This window comes from Spodoptera frugiperda, chromosome 27, assembly GCF_023101765.2.
Source record: "Spodoptera frugiperda isolate SF20-4 chromosome 27, AGI-APGP_CSIRO_Sfru_2.0, whole genome shotgun sequence".
NCBI lineage: Eukaryota > Metazoa > Arthropoda > Insecta > Lepidoptera > Noctuidae > Spodoptera > Spodoptera frugiperda.
This window is the reverse complement of record NC_064238.1, coordinates 3,267,788-3,273,787: the sequence shown is the minus strand read 5'-3', so window position 1 is coordinate 3,273,787 and position 6,000 is coordinate 3,267,788.

Here is a 6,000-nt window from a genome sequence, read left to right as displayed (position 1 = left end):
GAACATTTACGTCGTGTTTCGCATTCTGAGTGAACACAAAACCAATATAATGTTCGTGTAATGTTTGCTTATATTTGCTTCAAGAAATTTTAACCAAAATTAAGGCCATCCTACGTTTGTCAAGCGTGAACTCACCTAAGTATAAAGAGCACGTGTAAATTATTCCGGTTTGTTTTCTACAAGAAGACTAAATGGATTTTTCTGGAATTTTTATATCATTTGCTAGTTTGCTGTTTTAATTTTACACTTTTTAACAAAACTAAAATATTTTTAACTTGTGGCAAAACATAATGAATATAATAGGTAACTTACATTATGACATCTGTAGTTATCATTATTATATCAGTCACAAGACATCCACTGCTAAACGCGGGTCTATTCCAATGACTTCCAGATCAGCCGATTGAAAGTAACTTGCTTTAAGCGACAGCTTTTTGTAAGAGTAGCCCGTGATAAATATTATATTCTACCAAAACTAACTCTTATAATTTCACTTCATAATCCGTTCTCATAAACAAAGTCAAGACGCATATTAGACAAAGTAATAGCAAGTACATTGTTCGCTGGATCATTCGAGCCGGTCGGTACGTCTCTAAAGCCTGGGGACTTGGTGAAACTTCAGGCATCGCATTCCTAGGCGGCTCGTTCAGCCGGAATGAAGGCGCTCGCTCCACGGATCCCGAGTTCCTCGCTACCATTCTCAAGATTTAAGCCTCGAAATGAAATCGTTGCTAGCAAAAAGGCATTTCTACCCAGTTATTTAATGTGGCTTCATAGTTATTTAGTTTCGGTTTGTCTGTGTTTTGTTTTCAGTATGATATTATCTTTGTTTTATCTTGTGTGACTACTAAGATCAAAATTGTGTGTTCAGTTCAAGACTTACAATTATGTTTAGTTAGCGATGAAATAGCTGATACGGCAGTATTAAATTAAAACATATTACGCTATCCTCACGTACCCAACTAGCGACATGAATAGAAAGAAAAGTCTTTCAAGTATTTTATTTGACATCTAAATTGAGCATTCATTCTGCTTGTTATGCCTACACGGGCTTCTAAAAGGATTCTTATTATGATGCAAAACGAAGTTGGCTTAATAACCCTATCTACATGTCTGCAAGGAAACCCGACCAGAATATTGATTACTGACACTAATTTATTTACGTAACTCCAAATGGAATAAGACGAAAAAGAAACAAAGACAAATCCCATAAGTTTACCTTGAGGTGGGTTTATTAGAAGCTTTCCGTAAATTGAGAGAATGAGCGCTGTGTCAGCGGTGGGGCTATTCTCAAACTGCAAGATATATATAATCGAATAGGGTAGATGACCTTTCTTTTATTTTAATGCCCGTGTGTAGATATATCGATTTGAAATGTCGGATACATTTAATACGTAGTAATGACGTAAATACGTCATTAAACGTAACGTCAATGACGTAAACTTTGATTCGTTTTATCTAAGCATTGTTATCTTATGACGAAATTAAAAAAAAAAAACGTGTCTAATATTTTTTAATTACTTAACTAACGGACTAGTTAGATTTTTTAATTTTCATACGACGGGGTATGAAAATTATAAATCATTCCTATTTTCTGGTCTTTCACCCCAAAAAGTTTACGATATTTTCCCTATGACTAGTGGAATACAAATAAACAAGAAGTCTGTTGTCATTATCTATTGTTATTGTTATCTATACAATAGTATAGCTTTCCTGTTTTGCTTAGAATTATAATAATATGTATGGGAATAGAGGTTATTTTTGCAGACGTCCTTTTTTTGGCACCAGTTTTTACGCTAATGGTCGGAATCGAAATGTAAGATACATTTTAGTGGAGATGTTTATGGTTGAAAATATATAATAATAATATAAGTCCGCAAGGCAGCTTGTGGCGAGCTGTTGGGCAGTGGCGACCCCACGGACCTGACTCCCGGGAGAGGCCCTACTTTTTAACTCCGGTTGGTACTCGTGACTATCCGGAGTGGCCTCTCCTACCTCACTCTTGCCTTAACCGGCTGGTTTGAGTGGAGATTCGCAAGAGTGGAGTTGCCTTCAGCTCCACTTGGGGGAAGGACGTATCCCAGTAAGATGCTGGTAGGGGTCTTGACCGTACTTCCGGGATTGCTCTGATAGCCGTGGGATGCCTCCCCTTCCTCAAGCAGCTCAACGGATGTTGCTTCCCTTGTCGCTACATGCTAGCGGCCGTTTCCGGGGGCCCACTATTGAGTTTGCGAGTCACCCCCTGCCTGTTTATCCGTATTTTTCAATATTGGTCAGGGGCAGGGGCCATAGTCCCCATAGTTAACCGGTTAACTATTCCACAGCCACCCACACCCATATCCCTATCATTTCCTTTTACCATATCTCACAATAGTCCTGCATCAACCGGGGATTGTCCTTTGGTGTACTTCTATAGTGCATACAGGGATAATCGCCGGCTGATGTCCCCTTACATTTAGATTAAAATTGTTCAACGGGCCTCTGCGAGTTGGCTTCGGCCCCTCGTACGCCTTCCAAAGGTCCGGGACCCTGTGGTCCCGTGATTATGTAAAGAACATACATAATAATAATAATAATAAAATGCTTTATTTGTTTTTAACAAAATTAAACATCAAATAAACCCACTAATATTAATTTAATATTAACCTAATATTTATTTTATATAAATTCATATTTATTGTCTGGGAAAATATCTGATACAAAACCGGAATGCTTTTGTTGCAAATGTGAATGTGGTGTTTAAAGTAGATGCCTATCGCTGGTATGTTATTATAGTTCGTTTCTAAGTAACACAAAAATAAAGCTCTGCTTATAATATTGCGACATAAAAATTCAAATCATCCCAAACCGTTCATTTCATTTTCAATAAGTTATGTGATGTGTGTTGTATTGATCACAATCTAATCGAAAACAAAATAAACTTTAAACAATCTACATAACTAACAACACGAGAACAAAATTAACATTCAAAAAGCTTCTCCCACTAATAACATCTGCGCAAGAAACACATTATAAAAACTAATTTCCTTTTAAAAATTCAATGGCGCACTAAATACCCACTAATTTGTTTTTATGTCGCCAGTCGACAGCGAACGTTAAGAATAGCCCCGCGCTCGCTCACGTTTGTGAACGAAATTACCGACTTCTTTTCCCTAGCATGCATCTTCTCAAAACCCAGTAATATCAACCACGTTTCAGCATGATTGTCCAACTAAATCGACTCTTTTATCCTGAACTTTCTCGTACGTCTTTAAATGGCTCGCTGTGTAAGACCACTAAAGAATGAACTTATAAATTCCTGCAATAAATTACAAGCGCCTCAACCTTCAAGATGGAAAGTAGTTGGCTAATACTAAGAACTTTAACATTTTCATAAACAATGTACAAGTTTGAATATTAACTGCAATACGAGACTTGATTAATATCGCACTCAGTTAATGCAAAATAAACTCGATATCGAATACAATTCTCCAGTAAAATCCTCGTAATAAATCTTTGTCGATACAAAACGGGATTGTCTTGCTAATAAATCACGTAGGTACAGATTCAACATTAGTCCGATAGACTTGAATACATAAACGATGTCATTACAAAATAACTTACTTATATACATACCACCTTATAAAGTACAGCTCATCTAAATAAACGAACTACTTAAGGCGGCCGGCTATTAGGCTATCAATGGTCTATAAGTCGTCATATATAGAGCCGGTCTATAAAAGAGCAATCGTTTTGCCTTATAAGAAATAGATGTATAGGACAATTGCGGCACGATTACCATTGTTATGGAGTTTTCACCAGTGTAAGTTGACCTTTGGTGTATAGAACAGCGTCTCATAATAAATCAAGATCCTACTTAGAAAGGGGGCGGGGGCGGGTCAATATCGCTGGCTTTACTTGCACTATATTACGACACGGAAATAGAAGACATAAAACGTAGCGGGAAACGGCATGCCCGTTTAATGTTACCAAAATTATGGCAAAGTGGGTAAGTGTAACTATGAAGTTGTCGCGATTATTTATTACGACTTTGCCAGCCAATGTTAGGTATTTGTCATTCTGTTTTAGTATGTAGTCTCTATTGAAGTATGTATTTTGTAGATGTACTTTTCAAGAATAAGACTAGTATTTAGCTAGTTAATAAGACATATATATGATTTTATTAGCATCATTTATTAATTACAGCAGCATTTATCATTATAGCATTACAGCAGCGTGACAATCGTCGCGTCGTGTATCGCGGAATGCTGCTCATGAATATGAGCCTCTAGCATGGCTTGAAACTGGTCGAGTTCCTCGTCAAACAGTTACGTGAGTAAGCCGATAACATTATAATTAGGCTATATATGTATGTATAGGTCATTTTATACGCATACTTATACATAGTTGTATACATAAACATTTGTGTAATACATAAAAACCTACGCGTTAATATATAAATGCCTTACTGTTCTAAAAAACACTTTTTTATAGTTTATGCCGACTCTCACAAGACCTGATTAAAATGTACAAGTATTATGTTCTATTTACAACATAGCAACATAATACTCTTACATTTTGACTCCAAATTATTCCCGTAATATATAGAAATGTTTTTTAATATCACAAACACAAACGTGCAGATTGAAAGTTGGTGGAGCGAGCTGTAATATCCGGTAGAAGCCGACTCTGATTTCAGTATGATTTTCAAGATGGCTGCCGAAGTATTCAAATTAAATAAATGTGTGATTTTATTATAGTTTTCTCTTTAGTTTAAGGTTTAATTTGTCTAATTTGATAACTCATTTTAAAGCTTTGCTAATGTTCAGAGAAGTTTTAAATCATTAAACCCAACCCAAACCCTTTTGAAGGCGTAAGGCTGGAAGTCGTCCAGAGCTGCGGCCTTCCTAGCGGGTTACCGCTGGGCTCGCTGTCATTGCAGCGGTAAGTCCCCTCTTTGAGGAGTGGCTAGAGAGGCGCCATGGCGTCCTCACCTACCGCCTGACGCAGGTGCTTACCGGACACGGGAGTTTCGGTAGGTTCCTGTTTTTGATTGGGCGGGAGGAAACGCCCGGGTGTCATCACGGGGTGGTTTTTAGTCAATAAAAATCTGACATTCCCTCTCGTCTCGCCCAAGATGAAAGAAGTCATTTAATGCTTTTACCCCCTCAAAAAAAAGGCTGAAAATTAGTATTAGTTGGCTTAGTAATAAATATATTCTATATTTATAGTAATAAGTCTATAAAGTTTTGTTTATTGTTATACCTATGGTAGACTTATCATATGCTCATTTGATGTGCTATCTATTTATTTAAACGTGCATTCGAATAGTATATTTGGAAAATCTAATTTAGCGACAAATCGGTTTAAATCCAGGATTTACAAATGTAGCAATCTTCTTTATTTTCTCTAAATCTTTTAAAGTAATGCAAATGTAAACGAAACAAAGTAGAATTTTCATACATATTAGACTCGCTATTGATTTCTACACAATTTTCAGCAATCGTACCTTTTTTCAAGAATAATACATGACCTGGAAACCCAGCTTCGGGCAAACGTAATGCCTCCCATTAATTTCGGCCTGAAAATAATTTACTACATTCAGGTCTAAAGAACTTCGTTAACTTTACAGGGAAAGGAAAGTAATGTTTCAGGTTTCAAAGTTTCAGGGACCGAAACGAATTCCATTCGATTTCAGGGAGTTTCATATTACACGAGTCTCGGTTGTAATTGTATACTAAACTATTACTTGGAATGTACTATTAATTGTAGCTTTTGGTCTTGACTTTGCTTGCGATTAATTTTGTTACCATAGGAAAGGCTTATACATATTTACTGATAAAATAATCGCAATTGATTCAGCTATTTCTAATAGTTTCGCATTTGTAGTTGTTAGTAAATAATGGAAAGAAAAAAAAATAATCTTTGGTGAAAAAATTAAGTTAGGTGAACTTTAATCTTTCGTTTTACATGGCAATCTGGGGTTCCTATCTACCATCATAGGCTCCGGTTACTGACATT